Below are 26,806 nucleotides of genomic sequence, written 5' to 3' on the forward strand. Positions count from 1 at the left end.
GGATGTCAACCTCCCCCCTTGGTAAACCATCATGTATGTCTGGCAATTGTCACACATCTGGTACATTCAAACTGTTGTGACAAGCTTTTTATCTTAGAGCATAGTTGTATGGCAGCTGCCTATTGTTTTCCGCCAGTTGTCCTTTTATTAAATAACATTTCCCAGACAATTAAACCAGAGTTGTATTTTTCTCTTTATACATTCGAAGTATTGATCAATCATGTTCACTTCATATGACAGTGAAGCTCATGGATCTCGTCTCCTTAGTCACAGCTTGAGGGCTAGACGGCATTTGATCCAATCACAGCGATGTATGCTAATCGTACTGTTTCAGATCAGTGACTGATAGTCATCACAAACCAAATAAATATTTAGAGCCTTGTTGTTTCCTAGAAATACTGAATGCATGACTGTGTTTGTGGCATGTTGCCACTAAAAATGAACCTCCAGAATTGCAATAGTGAATGTTGAATTTCATCGAATTTTGTTATGCATCATTTTAACCATTGTACCCAAACAGCTATTCAGCCAGTTACACAATCTGATTAAGTCTAATTTATGTAAGAGCTGTTACAAAAAGTTATCCTTGTGCTGATTTGCGTGAATGGAGAAAGATATAACACACACTCACACAAAGACACACTGCTTGTATCAGTTAATCTGACTGACATAGTCTCCATCCAGCCATATATATATTGAGTCCATCCATCTGTCAGCTTGTCTGCTCTTCTTTGAGTCTATTGCAGCCATAGGCTCTTCTTAAAACCCTTCAGTCCTATTAGCCTTTTAGTTTATATTTTTTTCCCAGTGCCTAACAAGAACAAGTAAAAAAAAAAAACTATTGCTGTCCCAAATCTGTCTTTTTAATGTCTGAAAACATCATGTCCCATCAATACAAGTAAATAGTACTTACTGTAATACAGCATAGCAAATGAAACGGATGATTACATGATTTAATGGATGATTCACTGCCATGCAAATCACCCCCCCAACTGTTCCCATTTGGTAAATAATGTAGACTTGATGCGTAAAAGTAAGCACAGGCCATACAATAGTAATGATCACTGGGAGGGTGTTCAAGCTCAACTGAAATCATTCTGTTTGAGGAGGACTGTTACATTTCCAAAGCTGTCATTAGGAATTTCTGCTGGGATTTGTTCCGATTAAAGAATGGCTTCCTCCATTGTACAAACTGGCTGGTCCTCTGACGACGTATTAGTTTTAAGCGTGCAATTAGGTTAAGACTGACAAATGGTGGGAGTTAGAGCTGCAATGGCTTCTTCTTTCATATTTTCCAAACATGCATGTTTGGTAGTTTACATAGGACGTAAATATGACTACCAATCCAGGTTGTATCCTGCCTCGATTTTAGAGCAAACTGGGATCGCTCTAGATTATCAAATGTAATTAAACTATTGTTATCCTTAATGATGTTTCAAATTCCAATATTTTTCGGTTTTGTGGCACTGAACATTCAAGGTCTGAGCGAATTTGCTATGAGCACAATTATGATATAGTTAAACATTTAAAGACCTCTGTCTACACCTAGTCCACTGAGGTTTTAAAGGGCAAGGCAATAATCCTGAACAAAACATTGTGATGCTGATCATGATGATCACATTGAGTGTTTTTGAAAAGGGCGATGTGGTTTGTCCTGGGTACACGAGAGCAAAGAGAGAGGTCAAAGGTGTCTAGCTGGCGTGGAACGTAATTTGTCAGCAAAGGAGGGAAATTGGAAGTGCGGGAATATCTCTTGCTTGACATTCATGATTAATTTTAGAGGTCATACGCATCTAAATTATTTTAACGATTATGCACTTCACGTTTGGGCCACATACATGATAACCGAGTACAGATGTACTGATACCTAATTTAAAAAAATCAAACAATAAGCCTTCTTAAAAAAATATAACAATTGGTTTGCTGCTCTGAATCTACTTCTACCACCATTTAAAGCATTTTTTGTTCAGTAGACTTCTGCATGAATATTCGCATTAGCAATAGTGTAACAATGTTGTCGAAATAATTCAGAGACTTTTTGTATTTTAAAAATAGTGGAATTACTAAAACAGGCACACATTTTCCTGTATTTTTACTTTTAAATTCTGACTCCTCTCAAACAGTAATATTTTAAAATATGAATTGTTTATGGCTCTCAGTCAAAAATGTTTTCGAACCCTATCCTACTTACATAATCCATAGACGTCTTTGTATGCCACGTAACAATTGAAATAATAATAATATTAATACGTTTATTGACAGAATAAGACTTTTAAAATGTGAGCAGATGGGCACTTGAATACTTTGTTAAATAGGCATAATTAAATTAGCAACTTTATCAAACACGCTTATGCATTACTCTGATACATGTGTTTCACAAAAACAAATCTTTCATCATAATCCTTAGCTTCTCTACTTTTAATGAATTGACACAGTGCTTGTAATTAATTTAACGTGCTGGTGTGATCATCTGGCATCATTAATTCGCCTCACAAAATGCCAAGCAGATTGCTCTATTTCATTTCAATTCCTGGACAGGTTTAAAACAGAGGATTTTTACTGTATCACATGATGTTTAATATTTTTGTTTTAATCAAGTTTTTTTTTCACCTTAGAGAAACCCATAGAATGTATTGGAAGTATTTTCAGGTTTCAGATTTGTGGCATTAATGGCATACTTATATCAAATTCCTATCTGATTGAAAATAAGGTATTGCACAGCACATATGCACATTTTCTACAGCCTGCATAACGTCTCTTGTGGTGTCTATAAAGTAACATTTAGAGCAGCATACGATGAAACACCAAGGTAAAAGACTGTCAGCCTCGGCTTCTAGATCTTTAAGAAGTGTGAAGACAAGAGGAAAGTGGAGCAGGCGTGGGAGGTGTTCAAATTGCAGAGAAATAAAAGGTAGAAAACTAAATAAAGAAATAATTCCTCCCTACATGCAGGTAGATAACTACATTTTGCTGCATGAATTTAGATCTAAATCAAGCACAACAACGAACGTTGTGCTTAATTTCTTGCTTGTATCCTTAAAACAATGTAGTGCTGATTTATTTTCATTCCAATTATGCTTTTTCTCATAAATAATGAGAAAAATAAACAGTGGAGTGACTTTTCACAATATATATTTTGGTGCCTAATTACTACAAATTAAGATGTCTTCAGTCCATGTGATACAGTACTATTATTGTTAGTTTTTGGACATTATGATCAAAATATGCGCATTACAAAAATATTTGCCTTTATGAACCTACCATTTTAATAGTTCAATTGTATGTTGTAAAGATAAATATCAAATTAAGACAAGATTGGACAGTATCACAAAAGAGAAAATGTAGTTGGCCAAAGGATGTCAATACAATACAGGTAAATATTTATTCATTATTTTTTTGTACCGCATGTCCTGGTAAGAGTTGCAGGGACATGCAATTCTTCCCTGTTTGGTGGAAATGCAAGGGAGAACATTTAAATGAAACAGTATATCCCTCAAACACCTAATTATAATGCTTTTAATCAAGTAGAACAATTAATCAGGTATCAAAATATCTATTTTATAGTATCAGTACTGTGTCAGTTGATATATTTTCCCACATTTTCTGTAAAACGACACTGCATTCAAACCTGCGGCCAATTTCGAGTGTTCCCATGAATGTATCTTAGTTTTTTCTCCCCTCATAACCCTCCACAAAACTATAAAATGAACATCTTGTAACCTTCAAGTCGCTATTGTAATGCTACATCTAAACTACTCCTTTGCACTTTAGTGAGATCCTTAAAAACCTTTTTCATTGTTCATCATGCAGCATTCACTTGGACCTATTTTCTTTCCTTTTCCTTCCATAATGAAAAGACACGCTATACTGAAAGATGATTATTACCGGAACTGGTGAAAAAAGAATGAAGTCGGATGAACACAATCTGTAGCAAAGAAAGGTGCAAAGTACCTATAAATATCATCTCAATTCTTTCAGCGCCTACTGTCAGTGGATATATTCAACTGGTGAGAATGATGCTGAGAGCTGTTAGTGAAGATATTGTTCCCTTTTTCTCAATGCAGTATGTAATTAAGCATGACATACGCAACCATTTATAGTACATTTGGCACAGCTCTTCATCCAGTTGCACGATAATGTCCCAAACATTTGGCATGATGGATTGAACATATTCGTTTTAGGTTTGAGGCATTTGGCTTAGAGCTTCCACTATGCTCTTCTCCTCATTGGTCTTTCATTTATTTTTTGTAAATAAAAAATAGTTGCTATTTACAAAAAAATATTTAACTTCATTAGCTCTTGGGAAAGTAAATTTGTTAAAAAAAGAAGTACCATAATGATTATGGTAATTTTTTATCACTGTCATGTACTCTCCTGCTACTATTATATGAAAAAGGAAAATGTGATTTTTAATCACTAAATACTTCTGTACTTTATATTTTGACCTTCTATATACAGCTATACATCACTTATGAGCTGCAATAACCTCCAAAGTATTCTACACAGTTCCAGCTGGTGCGGCACTTGCGCTTTTTTGATCTTTTGACAGACTTGTCTCTCTGTTTAAAGATTATTTTTAGGATATTAGAACACTGGGAGATGTGGGGTTGCTCACAGTAATGCCAGGTGGATGTGTATTTTCACTTCTGCTAGTTGTCACATTGCTTTCCATCAGTTTTGCTTAAAATGTTTGCAGCGTCACACGCATACTTGGTCGACTCAAGCTGTGTTGTGTTTCTCTGTAGTGCATTCATTAAGACTCCTTAGGCAAGCCGGTAGGTGGCCAATAAAAACAACCTGAGCTGTGAAGTGATGCTTAAACCTTAATGAGCACGCTACTTATTACATGATTAAAATTATTTGCAAAATACATGGGAAAAATACAAAAAATCAGTTCGATGATGATAAAGACTGAAGCTTTTCCTGAAAATGTACACCATCTTAGAAATCAGCAAATTCTACACTAGGTAATTTGAATCCCTGATTGATATTGAAGTCAATGTATATACAATATAAGTGATGCTCAGCCTACCAAGCCCAGCAACCTCCCATTTAAACTTTACTTTCAGTTTAGATACATATCTGCACAATGTACTAATGTCTAAATGTCTCCAAAGTACAAAGTAGTTTCATTTATAATTTATTCTATTATTATGAAGGAAAAAAATGATGGAGAGCTTATATGTCTCGTTCTCCTTTTCTCTTTGCTTACATATTAATCTGTTGTTTACCTCCGTCTTAGTACGTTGTTCTTTCTTCCAGACTTTTGCTTTAGATTTTTTTTCCCTGGTGTGGTATTATAGTTGCACCTTTATTCCAAATTACTCCGTGTCACAGTTTTGAGTTCCCTTCCCTTTGTTGATCAGAAGTAAAGAACATGGCTGTCTGAAGCGTTGTGCATGGCGGCAACAACGGATGTGCCTGATTGAGGTTGATATCTCTTGTACGGAAATCTACAAGATAAAAGGTGCTTAGATATGCTGGTGACAGGTCAAAACATTGTAGATGGCTCCTTCATTGTGCCTCTGAATATTAGTGTCATTCTATGTATATATACATATATATATACATATATATATTTTATATATATATATATATATATATATATATATATATATATATATATATATATATATATATATATATATATATATATATATATATATATATATATATATATATATATATATATATATATATATATATATATATATATATATATATATATATATATATATATATATATATATATATATATATATATATATATATATATATATATATATATATATATATATATATATATATATATATATATATATATATATATATATATATATATATATATATATATATATATATATATTTATATATATATATTTATATATATATATATATATATATATATATTTATATTTATATATATATTTATATATATATATTTATATATATATATATATATATATATATATATATATATATTTATATTTATATATATATTTATATATATATATTTATATATATATATATATATATATATATATATATATATATATATATATATATATATATATATATATATATATATATATATATATATATAATATAAAATATAATAAAATAATATATATAATTTTTTAAAACAAAAATGCTTGTGTTATTATATTGTTTGCTTGTTATTTGTGGTGAAGGCGCTTTATAACCATTTGCTTATCTATGAACCGAATCCTCTGCAGTTCTTATAATATCCACTACGTTGCCCAAACTAGATTTTCAATTTGAAGCAGATTCAAGCTGAATTTAAATAATTCCTAACAAATTATGACATTGACACCAGTAGATCACAAAAATGTGCATAATACAGCTCAGCGGTGTAAAAAATGAACCAAATCATCAGCATAGAGCGAGCATGTGTGTAAGAGTATTTGGGGCATTGTTTTAACGGATTAAATATGTGAATATTTAATGGTGACAATTCTCAGCACAGCTGCAGACCGTCGTCAGGTCTGTTCCTGTGGGATCTGCCAAGCTGTTCCTGCTTGGAGGAGGAGGCTAGAACTGAGTTAGAAAGACGTGGTGTGCCACTTGCCAATTCTGCTATCCTCTCCCAAACATACCTACTACTCGGCACGTTCCATACAAAAAAAAGGATGTCCCAGTGGAATGATGCCATCTTTGGATTTCAGTTCGCTTATTTACCTTGAATTCCATCTAGTTATAATGCTAATTTCCATTGCTCTGTTGTTTTGTCTGGATTTATTGTCACTTTTGAGAAATAGAGTTGGGCTGGGTTAATGTGAAAATGTTTCAAATTATTTGACTCATTTTTATTCATCGCTAATGAATTAAAGTCTGGTTGGTTGTTATTAGCTTTCTACTGTTCCAAGGGACATAAGGATAAATAGGTAACACTTGAACAGACTGTGATTGACTAATATTTGGCACCAGAGGAATTTGTTTGCAAATATTTCAAGCAGAGCCACCAATTAGTTTGCTTTTACTGCAAAGAGCACATATGGAAAATGTTACTTTGAGATGTAAAAAAAAAAAAAAATGAAAGCATGTGTTTGAAATCCACAAATCGAGATATGCAACTAAATATTGAGAATGTGGAGTTTTGTGTTTTTTTTCCGTAACTGCAGTTCCTTGTGTTTTTTTCTTTTTATACTTCTTAGAGTGAAAGAATGGAATAGACACATCTCAGGTTTATGATTTTACACTACATTATTCATAACCCGTCTTAACACCTCAAGTGATAATTCAATCCAATTTAGGATTTAACACTACCTTTTCCAGTGGTGTGCAGTAACACTTTGATTGACTTCAGTCCACTCATATGTCAAGGACATTGTCTTTCTTCTCAGCCAGTGCATCAGAAAGAGCTTATGTTTTGAGTTGTACCTTGCTCCCTGAAAGCTATATTCTTACCTATATATAAGCTCTACCATCTCTCCTTTTTATTTACTTGATCCATTGCAAGTATGAGGCATTGTGTCAATCTTACCGATGCTGTCTTCTACAATTACCAGTAGAAAAGATTCAGCTCTGGCCTAAAGGATTTTCTTAGACTCCTCAAAAAGCATGGAGAGATGTCATTGTTGTTACAGCATATCTCCCCTGGATGTTTTCCTTTTTGAGGCTAGTATATTCCGAATTTTGTTAAATTGTAAATTCCCCCGACCCTGCAGATTAATCCTGACCACAAATACCTAAATATACAGGAAACCCCCTTATTAATCCCGGGTGCATGCTTGCTGGCACACACATACAGTTTCAGTAATGTAGTTACATCCCTTATCAAATGTTAGATTGACCATGATTGTCAATGTAGTAAAATACATATACCATCATACCAAAGATAATCACAATATTAGAACTGTCAATGTCATTCTTTTTGGCACGGCTTAGTGGTAGAATAGTTGTTCTCCAACCAATGCTGGGGGTTCTATTTCCCATCCTGGTGGCCATGCGTGGTTGGCTGATTGGACGCTCCAAATTGCCCCAAGTTATGCCGCAACCTTAGTGAGGATAAAGCAGTTCAGAAAATGAATGAATGAAAAAATAATTGATTAGATTAGATTAAACTTTATTCATTGACAAGCATTTTTACTTCCACCAAGTCAAACCATCCACACAATGTTATGTGGCTGAAAATGACTAGTGGTCTTGAATAAATAAACACAAATTTGTTGTGATGTCACCCCTGCATAAATAAAGTGGCTGTTGTTAATGTGGGCTGGCAAAGAGCTTAAACACCAGGAATATCCTGCATAGCAACAGTCTGTTTAAGATAGGTTGCAGGGTTCCATGTGGTAAATACTCCACATAGATTTGGTAAATCAGAGTTGACAAAAGACTGTAGTTATACGATAAAAAGGGAGTTTCACATTTTCTCAAAGCAAATTCTACTTATCTGCTCCATCCAGCCCCTGTGCCCTTTGAGCACTGATCAGTCAGTAAGTGGGTCTTCTACCTTTGAGGAGTCGGCTCTCTGGACCTCCCGCTGAGCCCATCTGTGAGCTGAGCCCCCACCATCGACCCCCGTGCTCAGATTAGGCGTGCCCTGGAATCATGCTATTTTCTCTCTCCCTCCCTCTTGAACTCTATTATTCCCTGTGTCATCTTCCAAAAGCACACCCTGCCTCACACACACAATTCAAAATGTAAATGGTCAAGTAAAGGATAATAGAACAGCTTCAGACACAAAGAATGAAGAAGAGTGAGTTTACATTGCACTCAATTAACTGCATTAAAGTATCAGCCAACCGTATTGGTACAGCTTCTGTAATGCAGACTTCTTTATACACTACCTTTTTCCTTACCTTCTTTTTCTTGACAACCATTCATTTTTCATTGTATGCTTTTTCATGTGCTCCGACCACTCTCCTTTTCTTGCCACCTGCAATTTCTGACACACTGTCTGACACACAGCAAAAGTGTGATTCAGAAAAGAAAAATGGAACGGCACTGTATATAAAGCAACTTCTTCCTGAAATATTCCTTGACTTTATCTACTCAGGTATGGATATCCTATTGGGATGTATCCTATCATTCCTTTCTTCCAGTTTAATATATTTGGGGCAAATCCAAATGTGTACACTAAAAAATCGGGAATTAGGATTTATCAAGTTATCAATCTTATAAAAATATCAGCTGCAAAAAATACATTATGAGATGAATAAGTTAAATCCACTCAAAATAACATCATAAATCCAATTTGTACCCCCCATGTAATACATTCATTCCAAATTGTAGAAGTGAAGGGGATGATATTTTCTCCCAAAAAACTGATGTAGTCCATACCTCAATTTTTAACAATTAATATTAAATGAACAATACAATAGTGCTTTGTTTTCTACATACTATATGCATAATCTCAAACCCAATATTGAAAATGGGGTTTCCATTGATTGCTATCTACTCCAATGAAAAATGTGAAGCCTAAAATAATCTAAGCACCAATCCGACGTAAATGTATTTGTGAGTGGCCTGCATTCAACTTTCCTAAAAAAGAAAAAACTAAGATGATGTTGGATTTTTCATAGCAAATGTACATTTTAACAATTGGGCAGGCACCTGGTTTATTCTTTATTCAAATCTAGCTACAATATGTTAGTGTGAATTTGAAAAATACCACTTAGATGCATTTATGTTGCAGCAAACCTAAAATTTACAAGTCATTTTCAATATCTTTTCTAAATTCAATCTCCACATCACCTTTCTCCTGTTACCTGTGAGCATCACTTTCTCTTCAAAGTGTCTTAGTTCCTTTCAGTGAAGTGCAGAGTTCACCCAATTAACGTCAAATCCAGCTGCGATCCCCTATGACATCTATGCGCCACACATTCAAAATTGTCCTCACTATAATCTGCTCTGAGGGTGAAAAACCCCCCAAAAAAACAACAACAATATAGCACCTTGTGTTGCTGACAGACCCAGCACCCGTTGACTTCCACAACGATCCTATTCCCTCCTGCCCATGTCCTCCACCCTCTAAGGCAGACTGCGGCTGTCATGGTTACCACACCATGAATGCGCTTCCTGCTTCAATTTCTGACTTTTTGCCTTTGCCACCTACACTGCAGCCGGATTTACGTACATAGCATAACCAAGATAACACCAAACCCAAGACCCAGACAATCATTTACACAATGTTAGGAACAACAACAACTTTCATAAATTCGGCTTATCTTTCGTTATAGACTAAATACAGCTAAGCAACTGCTGCATAGTAAAACTACAGAATGCCAATGCCGATTTGAACATTAATATAAACATATTTAAAAATACATTTGATTAAGTTTGTCCTTAGCTGGCCCTCTTCTGGCCCAGCAACATGTTGGTACTTGTTAAGCACCAATTTTCCGCTCCGTGGGCCATTGGTTGTTTGATCCAGACAAAGAAAAAATGGTGCTAAACCAAGCATGAACCCGGAACAGACACTAACACCAACTCCATCAAAATGGGCCTTAGAGGCTTGTATTAGAAAGTAATGGGACAGCATTCATATGTGTATACTTCAGAAAATCGTTCTCCTCGATCCCTAGTGGTTTGCAATAAGAAAGAAGAAGAGGGGATGCCACACAGTGGTTAAATTGGCCTTGTACCAAAATTTAAACAAAAAAACCGACCCCATGGAATTCTAAAACTACATTTTCCCCTAAAATTTACACATTAAATCTGACAATTAATCTAAACATTTGATCCATGATCTGTTCCATTTTGACGGAAACAATGAAATTTGGTAATTCCTCATAATTGCACTCAATTTTTATTTGCAGTTTGGATACTATGCCATGTTTTTGAAATACAGTTTGGAGAACAAATCATTTACAACTCCTATTTTATAAAACCTTAACAGTGTTTGACCTTGCCAGTTTTAACTGTCATGCACCTATGGCACAGCCTTCAATCAGCACATTGGTTATGCATCTTGACATTCCTCAATTTTTCATCTGCTCTCCAAACATATGAATCTGTTTTTGCAACCTTCATGACTCCTAAAAATACTACATTATTTATTTCCAAATCTGTCTTGTCGTAGACTCAAGGACGTAGCTGCACCAACGGTTCTTCTACAGCTCTATCCGCACCTCTCAGGTAATTCTTTCCACTTCTACTCACCATTCATCTGATTGACAGTTTATGAGGCAACCACTCCAGAAATGACTCTGACAAACCAGAGTTCCACATCAGCTGCATTCAATCCGTCTCAATTTAACAGTTCTCTGTCGCAACCCCGCACGCTAATGCCGAAACAATGGAGTAGGCAGGTCCACAATAATGTTATCAGGTCGCGTCTAAGGGGTCCACTGATCCCTCTTCGACTGAATACAACAGCAATTATGCATATGTATGACGGATGAAAGGCTGTTTGGTGTTTAGATTGTAGACTAAATGGCCATACAGTGTAGGATAGATGGAAGCAAACTTGCAACTATTACCCTTTTATATGGTCAGTAATGATAACGAATGTTCCACAGAGAACTGGAAAAGGCTTACATGTGTTTTTGAAGAGCTCAGTCACTGTAAACCTGATGGGATCGTTGCAGGGAAGGTAAATCCACCCGTGACCTCCTCAGTGTTGAGGAAGTGAACTTTCATTATTGCACATTCTGTCGACCCCCGAGTAACTTCACACTCAAGACAGAATGATTGATACTCTTCATCATCTCTCCCTCCTTCCCCTACAAACCTAATTCAATTCCGAATAACTGCGAAGCGGTATCACCTCTTTTGCGAACCTCTCCTATTGCTCCACAGACGCACATTTTCTCCACTATTAATTTTACTGAAAGGGAGTAAAATAAGATAAGAAAATATCAGAATTTGACCATCCACTCATTTTCTGTCCATTCAGGAGTATCAAAGGGCAGAACCTTGTTCTAACTCACTTGAGTGACAACTCTTTACACTCACACAACCAATGAAACAACAAAAAAAATGTACTTCAATATTAAATTTTTCACACTGACCATATGTGACCCAAACTTGACGTCCTCAGACCCCAAACAACTTCCTGTTCACACGGCGTAAAAGTAAATAATGCACCGATTTTCTTCTCGTAATTTCATGACTTTTCTCCCAAGGTAACTTCAATTTCTTAATATTACGCAAAAAGCAGTTTTGTGATCACAGCGGCCTTTCCCACGCTTGAATATTCATCATATTTCCACTTCCTTGTACAGGAGTGCCATTTGCCCCACTCCCCTCTCTCTCTCTCTCTCTCTCTCTCTCTCTCTCTCTCTCTCTCTCTCTCTCTCTCTCTCTCTCTCTCTCTCTTTCACGAACCCCCCGAACTCTTGAGTTAACCATTTCAAAGAGTGGAAAAGCCCCTTTGCCTTGGAAGGCCTTGTCCTAGAGGAGCAAGGGGTAAAAGAGGATAGCGGAGGTCCTGCCCACGCTGCAACAAGCCAATGACTGGCTTTGTTTGAGTCAGTGTACAATTCAGGGGGGTGCGGATTCATCACATCAAAGCTGCAGCCAATTGCTCCATAATTCAGTTGAGAAATTCTGTCTAGTCTGCACATAAGGTGAGCCGTTGGAAAACAGTCTTCATTTGGCCCGTTTATTGTGCAAGATTATTACCTTCAGCAAGGATCTCTCTGAGGCTGTTATATTAGAAACAGTACACTTAAAGTCACCAAGTTTTTTACAGAATAACATACATGGATTTTCCTAATTATTATTATAATTTTCTATGGATTGAAATCAGAAGTGGTTTGTCACTCATCATGATAAAATGTACAATGTTATAGGTCACCAAATTCAGGTGATGTACCACTACACAATTAGGCGGCTTAGATTAACACATTTGCATACATGTTTCATACAAATTGGTATTATTTTATCCTTTCTTAAAGAGTGTACACTGACTAGGATTAAAGATTGTGGAACAAATTATGCTAATTTTAATTTAAAATATGCCTCTACGTATGAAAAATCCAAGTTACGAAACAACCTCTTGAACCAATTAATTATGTAAGTAGAGGTACCACTGTATATGGGAATCACCATCATTGACTGTAATCTTGGTGGAACTACAGAATACAAATGGTTTCTGTGTATAATGATGTTACCATGGTTATACAGCGCATAGTTGCTTCTTAATTGAACACTTAATTTTTACAATTACAGTGCATAACAAAGTTTGCAATGTAAAGGCCTAGCCAACCTACTTTGTTAAATATTGAAAAATGGATATGCTGCCTTTTAATTGCTAGTAAAGGATAATTGGATAGATGCAATCTCCAGAATCTGGACTTCTTTGATGGCGTAGAATTTGGTAGCTGTCCAAAGCACGATGCCATTTTGTTTGTGTTTAGTTCTACTTCACATGAACAAAAGTTTTGCCTGAGCTGCTTTCACTTGTGTGTGTCGTCCACCTGGTTATTGTCTGCCGCATAGTCGAGACAATTGTTCCCACGTTGCTCCGCACAGACGGCTTCGCTCGGCAAGCGGGGAAAACGCCAAAGACGAGACTGAGAATACAACATCTGGCTTAGTGTCCTTATCTTCCCCTCTGTATTCAATCTGCAAACAGACATCCTTCACCATTTGTACCTTCCCTACACTTTGTGACAGCGTCTGATGTGATTGATAATCACAGAGTGGAGCTAACTATTTCTGATTGAGTTGCTCATAAATGCCAATCACTCAACAGCAGGGAAGCACGGCTGTGAGAATGCGTGACGTCAAAACAGACGACCTGATTAGACCAATTTAGGATGGGTGGATCGTTTCCAGTGCTCACCGCCTCCTCCTCCTCCTTCCTCTCATTACCTCGGCGCTGCAGAATATTTGCTTTTTATTTGAATTCATCTCTCCTACTTTCATGGAGATTGGATTAGTGCCATGAGGAGAAAACAGCTTGACAGCAACGACAGATGCACTGCTTTCGTATACAGTCCTCGAGGAATCGCCTGATTCTTAACCTTTGTGTTTGCGTACATTGCGCTATGTCTTTAATACCCCTTTAAAATACTGCGAGCCAAGGGTGAACATAAATGAAAAATACATAATTCATTTTCTCACATCTTAGAGTCTAGCTGCTGTGCCAGGTTGCCTCACTTGTGAATTCGAAAAGAGAAACAACTATTATCCATTTTATTGATTTTGCGCTTTTTAGTGAGTTCGCGTGAGGTATCTACATCCTGAATCTATTTTTTGTCTTCCTCTGAAATAAGTTATGCGCAGCAATTCTGCAAACGCCTACCTACTGTTTTCTTACATTCACTTCGAAAGGATGCACTTGAATAACAATAAGAGGATTCAAACTTTTTAAAAAATGAATATAACTGAAACTAAAGAGAAGGGGGGAGGAAAAGAACCTGCTTCTCGCTTCCCATCATGATTTATGAGTCACTGGGGGAATAGCGTAAAATGATTCTACGAGTTGATCAAGTGTTCGCACGACGCCGACTGATCCAGAAATATTGCGGACTAATAGAAAACAGACAGCACTGCAGATCAATTACTACATTGTGCATTGTGGCAACTTACCTATGGTTTGCTCTCAACACATTCATTACATCACCACCCAATCACCTTCACACTCTCGCAATATAGAGTTCAGCCTGGACTCTCTTTGTGATAAATTGTGGAAGTCATTTTCTTTAACAGGGGAGCAATCAGAGATAAACATTTGTAAACTCCTTTCCTCAGGAAAGAACAGGGGTAAATGGTTCTTTAGTGTTATATTAATAAGTAACATTTTAACTTAACATTAACTTCTGTATTAGGATTAGAAAATGTGTTTTGTTTCAAATAATTATTTCCTTTTTAAAAATGTATTCATTTGTTTTCCATTTGAAAAAGGAAAGACAATTTATTTTAAGAAAATGTTTTTATTTTTTCTTAAGTCGACACATTCTCTTTAGTTTCAAATTGATGTGTCCGATGTGCCTCCACCAGATCAATGTTCCACTTTTGGTCACATTTCAATATTGCTGTCCAAATCTTGAGCAGCAAGAAGGGGTGTAAATAATTGAATAGTGATTTGGTCACAGTGCGGCGTATGTATAAAATGAGCAATTACTTTCTTGCTTTTGGATGGAGACCATTTATGGTGCCAGGTCCAAGGGGACAAGTTCCACAGCGGCAAACTAACATCAAATCCCTTCCATTACAGATTTATCATAGCCATCTTACAAAAATACAAGCTGGTTGTTGCTATTACCCAAAGCGAAGGACATTCATAATGGAATTGGAGACAACTTTGTGGACATTTAATGTTTGACATCATGCATCCAGGTATTGTTTTCTGGCAATGAACCTGACACATTGCAAACCTTACATCTTAAGCCACCCTTAATTTTTTTTTTTTTTCACAGCAGGAACTTTTTTATGGGGAGAATGGAAAGCGAAATGTGAACGTGATTCACATTATAAAGAAACAGCGTATTAGAGGCACACTGGAAAGAAAGATGGTAAGTCAACATTTCAAAAGACAAAATGTCAAAAATATCATTTCGAACAATGATTGTGGGTTCTCATTTCTGTTTTCATGATGCTATTTTCCGACAGTTTTTGCTACTTATAGACAGTTTTTGCTACTTATCGACAGTTTTTGCTACTTATCGACAGTTTTTGCTACTTACCGACAGTTTTTAAAAAGATAATCAATTAACTATTGTCCCAAATCGCCCCCCCCCCCCCTAAATCACACTTGAAGAACTGTCCAAATGGTGCATGGGTCCTTTTTTCTTTATTTTCAGTGACTGTGCTAATGTGCTTGTGAATTATTGACTGTTTAAATTTGCCCTTAAATTGTCTGGTCAGCAGTCCAAATAACATGTCAGTAACTAAATTAAATAACTAAATGCCATGTAAAGGCTACATGAATGGAAACCATTAATTTAATTCAGTAACAATATGATTATAAAAATATCATATGCCGATGTGAAAATGCATCTATTAATTTTCATGCTGTGGTTCAGAGAATCTGGAGCCTATCCCAGTTAACTTTGGGCAAATCATTATTTCACCGACAGTGCACACAGGGGGGAACACTCACACCTTCAGTGTGGAGAGAGTAAAAATAAAGTCCGACTGGTAAAGCCGTGAACCATTAGCGGAAGTCAATAGATTACGTAGTCAAATGAATTACGAATGGAGCCTGATTTCAGATAACACTCACAAATAATTGCTTGAAATGTTGAGCCGACCCCAAACTGCTCATTACGCTTTCCAAATACTCTCATGATCCCACATAAAAATAAGGGAAATATTATGCACAGGTGGTAATCCATCTTATTATAAATCTCATATCAAAAATAAGTAGTCTCTTTATTAGGCTTAAGTCTAAATCTAAAATTAAAACCAATTACCTTTGTCCACTTCACTTCAGGTGCGGTGCACTTCAGTGTGTATGAAGCGACAACAATTCGTACATTTAATCGAAAGAAAATCTCATTCTTGATAATTAGCTGACAAAAGGAGAGGAACCTCATTTTCTTACAAGACCTGCTGGAAAAAAAGAAATCAATAGAGCAAGCATGTAATAGTGAATACATTTGCCTTTATCAGGGGAATGTTAATGCCAATTTAAAAACATGGCAGCTCAATCTGATGTTCCTTTAATCCATACTAGCTGACAGGATGCCTGCTAATAACACACTACCTGCAAATTGGCTGTAAACAAGCACATCAATTCTCTTTTTATTCATATTTCCTTAACCTCCGGGTGTAAACGTTTGGCTTTCAAACTGCGACGTACTTCCTCAACTTGCACTCTTCATTATTTCATTAAATGTCACAATGTGCTTTTTGCCAAAGATGACAACGCTAAGAGCAAATAACGCATGCTGACAGAAACCCTACGGATTTACTGCCTGACACGTCCTTATTAATGCTCTCGTCAGGGGCGTATCAGCCCTGCAGTCAACATCCAACGGCAGTGATAAAGAACTAATTAAAGAAGGTAAAAGGTGAATAAGATTTGGGGGCATCTGTCAGTAATTGGCTACATTAAAGATATACCTGGTCACGTGCAAATCTGCATTTTGTTTTTGTATCCTGTGCTCATGGGAATACAGAATTATAACTTGTGCACCTGTTTTGGGGGAAGGGGCAAGGTACCGCACCCTGTGTCTCTCTGCAGGGTTTCTTGAGGAAGTGAAAAAAGGGATTCTTTTCAGTTCCACATTGTTTGAAGATACAAATCAGTAGTAGCTAGATATTCGTTATATTTTTCAACTAATAGTGAGGCTTGATGAAAGTAAAATACAATTGCATCATTAGGTTATGGTATGTATGAACCAATCACGGTTTTTTATTTGTATTTTTTAGACCACTTGGGGCACGCTATAAAAGTATGTCAGGTTATTTTTGTTCTGGTTTCTACACATTTGTGAATGGCTCGGAATGAAAATTGGTCGCTATTCTACTACATGTACATTCAATTTTCAGATTTTATGGCTGTCATATGAGATTGTGGTGTAATGTTGTACAGATCGTGAATGATTAGCTCAAATAGATATTGTTGGAGAGTCTTGTATAATTCAAACTTTTTTGTTATACTTTCAACCCAGAACACGGAGAAAAAAGGCCAATTGTATGTTGGAGTCCGTCTGTTACTAGATACATGGAGTTGATAGACAAAATTACCTTTTGTGTAAAGTGATGTGGCAGTCCTAGATCTGAAGCCAGCCTTTTTTTTTTTAGTTTAACACCTGTGTTCTAAATCGTCCATTGGTGAAATCTGTGAGTGGTTGTTAATAGGTGACTTGAGAATAGCTGGCCTCACAGCCAGATGATTTGAATTTCATCCCAGGCCTTTCTCTGAGTAGTTTTCCAATTCTTTGTGTGGGATTTCTCTCGGTGCATGTTACATTAATGGAAGATCAATGGTTTTTTGAGTAGGTGTCAGAGATTTTCCTCTGATAGTGTGTTATATGTGCTTGGTGCTTTCCAGTTCGGTGAAAATGAAATATCTTTGTTGCCAGATGGGTCAAATGCAGTGAAAACCCTCAAGACTCGTACCTAGCTTTCATTGTTCTTTTCTTGGTTTTTGACATGGTTAACTAGAAACTCCTGCCCATACTCTCACATTGGTGTAATGTTATCTTAATTGATGGTGTGCAATTTATTGACTGGAGATCATTGTTTAGTGTGCTTTTTTGCCTGAAGTCAGTTGGGAGAAGGCAGATCTCAACTGGTGGAATTGTGGAAAATGGATGATAAATGACCCTTTCCACTTAATTATAGCTACTTCGATTGTTCCAAAGATAAATCGATAAAATTCAAACAGCTTTATTAAAGCTTCACTTGCAAATTTATTATATGGTTGCTATCGTTCCTGAATGAATTGAGAATAAATTCTAAATACAGTGTAGCATTTGCTTTAATGGAAGTTCAGACTATTACGGCTAATGGTAGCTTTTATGTGGTTCTTTTATGGCTTCTTGAAACGTCCTCTAGTCTTATTACCTTTCTTTAAGGGTTATTTCCCCCCTGTCAACATTTTAGTGTATTTTTACTCGTCACAGAAGTTTACAAAGTTTCGGAGGATTCATTTATTGTTTAATTGCTCCGTGAGGATGCAAGTGTCAGCTTTAATTTTACACTTCTTGCATAAGGACATTAGAAGAATGATAATATAAGCCATATTAGGCTAAAAGGTCATACTGATACAATCAAATGAAATTAATGAAATGCTTTTATCTATCACACATTATTTCTCCCTTGTCGCTGACTTGTTTTCTATTTATTGCACAACATGGTGGTACCTCTACTTACAAAATTAATTGGTTCAAGAACTTGTTTAGTAACTTGTATTTTTCATAAGTAGTACAATTTTTTTTTTTTTTTGCACGGTCCTCAAATTATTACTATATTTTTTTAAATTATAATTAGCCACTACATTCTTTAAAAATCATTAAAATGTCCCGATTTTGTAAGAAAGATGTGAGAAACCAACAAAAATGAGAGAAAATGATTGATTGATTGATCACTAAAGCTTTCTTGTGGGTTTGAATGCACAGTGAGATTCTGAGGTTCTTTGTTGTCTCCGTTTATCCTTAAATCCTCCAGAAGAGAAAACAAGCACATGGCATTGTAGGTACGAGGTCGAGTCGATGCTAACAGAACCAATGTGAGACCAGCGGAGTGTGTGAAGTCAAAGAGTTTTGTCACCTGACAATTTCGTATATAGAGGGATCAATGTATTGTTCCATTTCCACTTATCACTTACCACATATTTGAATGCTGTCACCAGTATATGTACCTACAATGGAACCTTATTGAGATTCATCAATTTAATGCAAAAAAATAAAAATCACTGACTATGGAAAAGTGAATTTGCAATTTTAAAACAAAAAGATAGCATATTATAATGTTCAAATATTTGATCAGTTGCTGAACATTTGACTATGATTAAATGTGCAGCGAAAAAAAACTCCTTTAGTAATGGCTTTCTCACTTCATGGCATGTTTACTGTGATGAATGACATATTACACCAAGTCTCAACTTTAATCAGGTCACTTACTAAATGGCTGTTGCTCTGTTTCACATCACAATCACTGAGTCAGTTGGTGTGGAATACACACAATGATTGTAAGCCTCAAGCTTTTTCCAAGCAGATTAGGTAGAGGGGGAGAAAATCACCCTGAATGCACCCCACATCAAAATACAATTGTTCAGGATAAACTCTCAGATGCATTTGAAAAACAGGCCAGAGCAGACTTTGATCGGCACTGGGCAGGTAATGCTCATATCTATATATCTTTATATTCGGAATGAAAAACTATCTTTTCTAAAGGTACTTTCTATGTTTTCATTTTTCTTTAGCTTACTGTAGAATGTTGGAACTATTATTCTTACAAAACTTGACGTTTTACATTACTGCAGCATAGCTAGGCCTGTCATGATAATATCTATACCGACTCATCATCACAGAAGAATGATAGTTTTTCGAGGCGCAATAAATTAAAGGTGTCATCAACATTCATTCGCTCTGCCTTCTTTCTTTGTCCCGAGATAAGCCGACGAACCACGATAGCTCAGAATGCTGCGTGAGAAGGGACTGCGGCTCTGACATTTTGTTTTTAAAGACTCTAGTCATGACTCTTCCCCTGCTGGCCAAAAAAAGACAGCAAATATGTCTGTTCACATGAGCTGTCAGGCTTTTTTTCTGAAAGTTTCAGCGATCCCACTAGTACAGATATGGGCAAACTACGGCCCGCGGGCCACATCCGGCTCATGAGGCCTTATAATCCGGCCTGCCGACGTTGTCCAAATAATGTTTTTACTTAGATTTTAATTTTAATTTTTCATTTTTTCCCAAGATTGCGCCATCAAACGGAAGCCAGTGACAGTAGCCCTGTCCACTCTTATTTGTTTTTTGTGTTTTGAACTTTTTTTTAAATGACATTTTAATATTTCTTAATACATTCCTTTTTACTTTACTTTTTACTTTAATGATTAGTGATGAGTATGTTAATACTTTAGTCCTTTTTTTGAATACGATTTTTCTTGAGTAACCATTTTTTCTTTTGTTGGAAGGTGTTCTCGGAAGGTGCTGAAATTACAGTTTGGCAACAATTGTTAACTGTTTGACATACATGTTTCTATCATAGTATTTCTGACTTAAAATCAATAGAGATACTCCTTGATTTTTTTTTTTTTATAATTGGAAAGGAGGTCACTATTTTGGTTAATGTGTTTATTTTCCGAATTGGATTATTTTAGCATCAGTCCTTTCTTCTTCTTAAATGAGGTCTACACAAAAATTGAACATAAGTAGGTTTCTCTCAAATGCAGTAATTCTTGCATAATAATTCTAATAAAAGAAACCAATGACCTTCTTGGTGAAGGTAAAGATTCATTCCTTCGAGCAAAGTGAAGGTAGAAATCAACAACTTTTTTGTTTCTATTTTCCTGAATGGACTCCTGTGGTGTCTCTATGCTGTCAGAATGAGAATGATTTCTTCTGATGAAGGGAGGAAATCTGCCTGAACTGTTTCTTTGTCATTTTTCCTCTTTGTGTTCATAAAAAAAACACGTGCTATGAAGAAGAATCGAGAACACTTCTAAAGAGGAGAATCATGCCGTCGATATTCTGGGATATCACTTGGGGGGGTTCTCCGCTGACTCAATGCGCATGCATGTGTGTGTGTGTGTTGAAGACTGCTAAGTTTAGACTTCTTTATGTTTATTTTCCTTCCTGCAAACAAATCTACCTCATTATTGGCGAAAGTAATGGGTGATATATGGAATGTGTTTGTCTGCCTGCAAATATATTAACGGTGTGTGTGTGTATGTGTTTGACAGCCATCTGGTTTTGTCCCAGTGTGCAACCAAGGAGACATAAGCCATTTCCACCAGGCTCCTTGTTTCAAATGTCAGGAAACAATAAGCAAAGTTATTTTTTTCTGCATTGCAAATTCCTCTCAGGAAAGATTGAAAAATGTATAAATAACTTAAACCTTTCATTCATCTAGTATGGGCTTTGTTAAAGACAAATATATGTATACAGAACTCTATCGTCATAAAACTTGTTACCTGTTTTGTCTGAAGGAACAAGCTCAAATTGAGCAATGACTATCTGGCTCCCTAAACATGACTAGAGACACAATAAGCACACCGGAAGAGCATCCATGTCATCTATTGGCTGAAATGTCATCTATTGGCTAAATTGGAATCCACAGATCTATGCAAGATCTGTGCATGGCACCGTTCCACATTCAAACATTGACAGTGAAAAGGTTGTCTTCTTGGTTACCTGTTTAAATAGTTTATTGTTGGACAAAGGCAAGTAGATGTGCTGACAAGAGGCGAGCCCGCCAGTTGGTCAGATGGCTTTCACTGATTCATCCGGGTGGTCATTTTGCTCACAAAGGGTGTCCTGGTTAGGGTAAAATAACACTTTCTCTTGGCTCAATAGAGACATGTACTAATTGATGAATCTTTGGAGTTGCATTTACAACCTCGTGGTAGAGAAACGTAGTGTCTTGTTCCCATGTTTTTATCACATGCAAAGTGGCAACAGAAAAGGTGACCTGGATTCAGTCTTGTGTAGGTAGGCTCTTCCTACAGGTGTGAATAGGAGACTTTATTTTGTTGTTTAAAAGCTTCAGTTCATTGAGTGTGTTTTTGTATGCACGCAGCACCCTCAGCCCTGTCATAGTGCATGAATACAGCAATTAGCTTCAACGTGTCTGCAAATTGGATTATTCATCCATGTTGCTGCCGTGAATGTGTGCTGATACAAATTATTGTTCCTGCTCAGCAAATATAATGTATGATCTTTCGATTAATCATCATTAATCATGGATGCCAACATAGTCCACGTCTAATTATATGTATGTGCGAATTATGTACGTGGCCAATCAGACAATTTTTAACCAATGTATGAAAAGCATTGTTTTTACAGAGACTTACTTTAATTTTTTAAAAATATTTTAATTTAAAGAGAGATAATCATTATAGGTGGCCCGGTAGAGTGAGTGATTAGCGCATCGGCCTCACACTTCTGGGATCCTGGGTTCAAATCCAGGTGGTACACCTGTGTGGAGTTGCATGTTCTCCCAGGCCTGTGTGGGTTTCCTCTGGGTACTCAGATTTCCTCCCACATTCCAAAAACATGCATGGTAGGCTGATTGGATACTCTAAATTGCCTTTAGGTATGGGTGTGAGTGTGCATAATAAATACCTATAGTACAATATATACAATGCAATATCATAAAAAATTAAAATAAAGTAAAAAAAGGCCTAATAAACGACTAAAGCTCTTTTTAACCTTAATAGCATAAAAATTAAATGTTTGGAGCATTCATACTTGCGACCACAGTTAGGCATTTTTCTTCTAGACTTTAGGGTACACTAGAGGCAGCTTTATTACACGTTTTCCATTTTGCATTTAGCTTTTCAGCACACACTATAAGAGAGCAGTATCCACACCTGTTAATTATATATCAGATTTCTCATATAAAACTCTTACATCTTAAAAGTAGTAGTTTTAATAGCTGCAGAGTCGTATTAACGTGATGACTTGTCGGCACCAGTACAGCCAGAACTGACTCACTTCCTTCTCTCCTGACTCGCTTCACACTTACACACATATGAAGCTGTAGCAGAGTTGCCAGACCATTTCTGTCATAAAAGCAACACTTTTCACTTATCCAAGAATCAAAGACTGTCTCGTTCAGTTATTGTTGGAGACTTGTATAAAATATAACCCCTTTTACCATGTGAATAAATGCAAATGTATTAAAATAGCTGAATCATACGCTGCCTGGAGACATCGTACCCTGTAGGGCCTCACTTATTTTTTTTCTGTTTTCCACTTCTCATTATACCTAGCTCCCTTGATATGGCCCCCAAGCCTCCTGATGGAACATTCATAATTGATTCAGATTCGAGGCCCTCATTACCAACGAGTGACTCTCTCCCTCGATGTGTGTGGATTCAACTCCAGAGGGCCAAATTCTTTAACGTGTGAGTTTTAACTCTTCTTCTGTCATCTTTCTGACTCTGTGTGTTTCATGGGTAGGAGTTACTATGTTTTTCTCTTAGAACTTTTTTTGTGCATGTATGTTCAAATTGGCACAAAAAAAGTTCTAAACTCCTACATTAAGCATGCCTTCAAACTCATATAAATGGAGCAAGAAAGCAGCATTTGTTACAATAGTGTTTAAAAAAACATCCAAAATGAAGAGATATGATGGTGAATAAACTTTTACATTACCTCTACACAAAATTTACATATTTTTTAAACAAGAAAATGGGAAACAACAGCCTAAATAGAAAACTCTTCATGCAAAATATTACCAATTATTCACATACCTTAAGTCAAGAAAAACCTTTGTTTACTGAACTCTTGATCTCTCTTCAAATCACTAACTATTCCGGTGAAGTTTTCATTTTGGGCACTACAAATGTTTTAGAAGATATATATTTCATTTAGAATTTCCACTTGTTTTTTAAAATACCTTTTAAGTGTCTGTCAGAGTTTGTGCTAATGCAAAACCAACTAGAAGAATAATCAGTTCTCTTTGTCATTTTTGTGTAAAATTTGAAGCACCAGCTTCATATTTTCTATGGCTCGGAGCCCCAAATCTTTTGATTAAGCACAGGAGATACGGTCAGGGACATGGTGGATATGATAGGTTAAATGCATGGCCCATGTGGTGGCATAACGAGAACAATGTCCTCGACCTTGCTTAGTAGCTCCTTGTTCGTTTTCACCAATGGTGCTGACCATAAGGCAATCACATTCCAAGTGTACCTTGTTTTGACCACCACCTGCAACAGGGCAAACATGAATGATTTTATCACCAATACATGCTCCATGCTGTATGAAGGTCATGAAATCATCTTTTATCCCTGAGAGTAAATCTTTAAACAACAGATCTATCCTCCCCGCAAAGACCTTTTGGCATTTTTGTGAATGTCAATGAGGGCTTATTATGTATTTTCATGAAGGAGCAACAACATATAGGGGTTGTAGTAACATCCAAATGGTGCAGGGGGATGGCCTGGTGGCAATGGTTGACAGGTGTGTCAGCCTTGATAATACAGTGGATGACACTCCTGGGATAAATACCTGCGTGACAAATAAATGTGTCGGGGAAGAGATATTCATCGCCGGTAGTGTGTGACGTGTGTCCTTATGACAAAGGAGAGGGACATTTGTCAGTCTGTTCTACAAATGGCCCCATGGTGCTTGTGATGTATGGTCTCTGTGTAATTGGCTGGAGAGAGAGAAAGAGAAACACAGAGAGAGAAAAAGAGAGAGAGAAAGAGAGAGAGAAAGAGAGAGAGAAAGAGAGAGAGAAAGAGAGAGAGAAAGAGAGAGAGAGAGAGAGAGAGAGAGAGAGAGAGAGAGAGAGAGAGAGAGAGAGAGAGAGAGAGAGAGAGAGAGAGAGAGAGAGAGAGAGATAGAGAGAGAGAGGGAGAGAGAGAACCACACATTGTCACTGTCCCATAGGAATACCTATAAGCATCTCAGGTTTTGCAATTTGACCAAAGTATCGTAAACTTTGGCAAATTTCTCAGTCAGTATGATTAACCTGGTCATAAGTATCTTGATTCTACTTACTTGTGGTATTATGATCGCATGATATTTATGTCTCTGTTCGGATGTGTCTGATGACAAATGTTATTCTGCACAAAAAATAATTGCATAACTTTTCAGTCAAGGTTTAAAATTTCTTTGCTGGCCTAATTACAATAACATGGCAGATTTTTACCCCGCCTTTTGTTCTGGAATCAGCTGGGATAGGCTCCAGCACCCCCTGCAACCCTAGTAAGGATAAAGCAGTTCAGAAAATGAATGAATATTGAAGTAGTATTAGCGTTTTCTTCAAATAAATACTTCAGTACATACTTGACAACTAAACTAAGTCAATAATAAACGTGGAAATAACTGACTTGACCTTTTCCCAGGTTGATAGAGTACATTTATATAGCCTCTATATAAAGATATTATATTGAACAATTCATATGAGGTTAATCAAATCTCAGTAGAGTGCAAAGGCCAGCTGTGCAATGGACTTCAGATGTGAGCCCTACCCACTGAACTGAGAGACACCAACTAGTTCAACTGGCAAAGCTTTTCACTAAGTGGGTGATTAATGCTGGCCAAATAGCCGCTAACGCTTGAGCCAGTGCAGCGACACAGCAACTCGAACAAGACTACTCACAACTCCCCTACCACTGCTTTAATGAGATTTCCCACTTCATGTTTTATTTTTACGTCTTCAGTGCTCAGCGCAAACTGTAAAGGACACCCTGCGAGCAAAAACGATCAATTATGCATGCAATGAAATATGTATATCTTTTGTTTATTGGATTGGGCTGCTCTGATATTCTTCTTTTCTTCTTTCAGTGGTTTATCAAGACATTTGTTGGAAATTTTACTTGCAAGACAATGTTGTACTTGGACAGCTCTGATGAGCATAACCCATGACATCATTGTGTGACCAAGTCTTGCCAAGGGTGTTTCTATTGGCACTTCAAACCAGCCAGTACATTGAGCTGATGATCCGTTGAGCAGGGTGAAAATAATGAAATTTCTTTTTTTGAGAGAGCTGGTAGTTGCCGGGTTTATAGTTCATCGAGACCTCCGAGCACAAAAGAAACAATGTCACCTTACTCCCACACCACCTGGGGTTTGTGTGTGTCTTTTCTCCCTAAAGACATTGCAGTGGGCTTGATTTTGGCAAGCCATAAATGTACTCTTAAATATTGCAATTATATCCTGTTGTACACACTAAGTCCCAATTGGAATTTTTTTTGCAAACTAATTAAATGACATAATCTTGTCAGAGGTTTGCGGCCCGGGTTATGAGTGGTTAGTGTGTCAGCCTCGCAGTTCTGGGATTTTGGGTTCAAATCCAGGTTGGTCCAGGAACATTTGGATACAATGATCAAATTTCAATGATCCAAAATGCCTGTGACAAGTATTAGAATTTGTGAATGAAAATGGCTGTTCGATACATAGTAATGTTTAACTCAATCTGCAAAAATAAGATAATTCCTTAACACAGTAAGTGTTAAAACCAGGATAAAAAAACAGCTGAAAAAAGCAAACTGCTTGGGTTTCAACCAGCTAATGCACAAGCTCATCTTATTTTAAGGCCAACAAAACCATGAAATGACTACAAGAAGCTACAGGAACATCCACAAAAAAACATTCAACAACTCAAAATCAATGCAATGCATTGATAAAAGCAGCATTGAAATTAGACATCTAACTTTGTATCTAGAAAAGTAAACTCATTAAATTGCATGTGCACTGATGTAAATTAAGTTTAAGGGTGCCTGCTTTCCTGTTGTTTATCTCTATATATGTATACTCTGGAC

The 26,806-nt window shown here is 36.5% G+C and overlaps 1 long non-coding RNA gene across 1 annotated transcript; it reads left to right on the forward strand.

Annotated features, from left to right (window-relative positions):
* Positions 1-15,103: 15,103 nt before the first annotated feature.
* LOC144209311 (uncharacterized) lies at positions 15,104-23,394 on the forward strand. Its single transcript, XR_013329082.1, has 3 exons — positions 15,104-15,252; positions 15,333-15,428; positions 23,303-23,394. It is a non-coding gene; the product is annotated as an uncharacterized LOC144209311 (long non-coding RNA).
* The last annotated feature ends 3,412 nt before the right edge of the window (positions 23,395-26,806 follow it).

The sequence above is a fragment of the Stigmatopora nigra genome, chromosome 16, assembly GCF_051989575.1.
Source record: "Stigmatopora nigra isolate UIUO_SnigA chromosome 16, RoL_Snig_1.1, whole genome shotgun sequence".
Taxonomy (NCBI): domain Eukaryota; kingdom Metazoa; phylum Chordata; class Actinopteri; order Syngnathiformes; family Syngnathidae; genus Stigmatopora; species Stigmatopora nigra.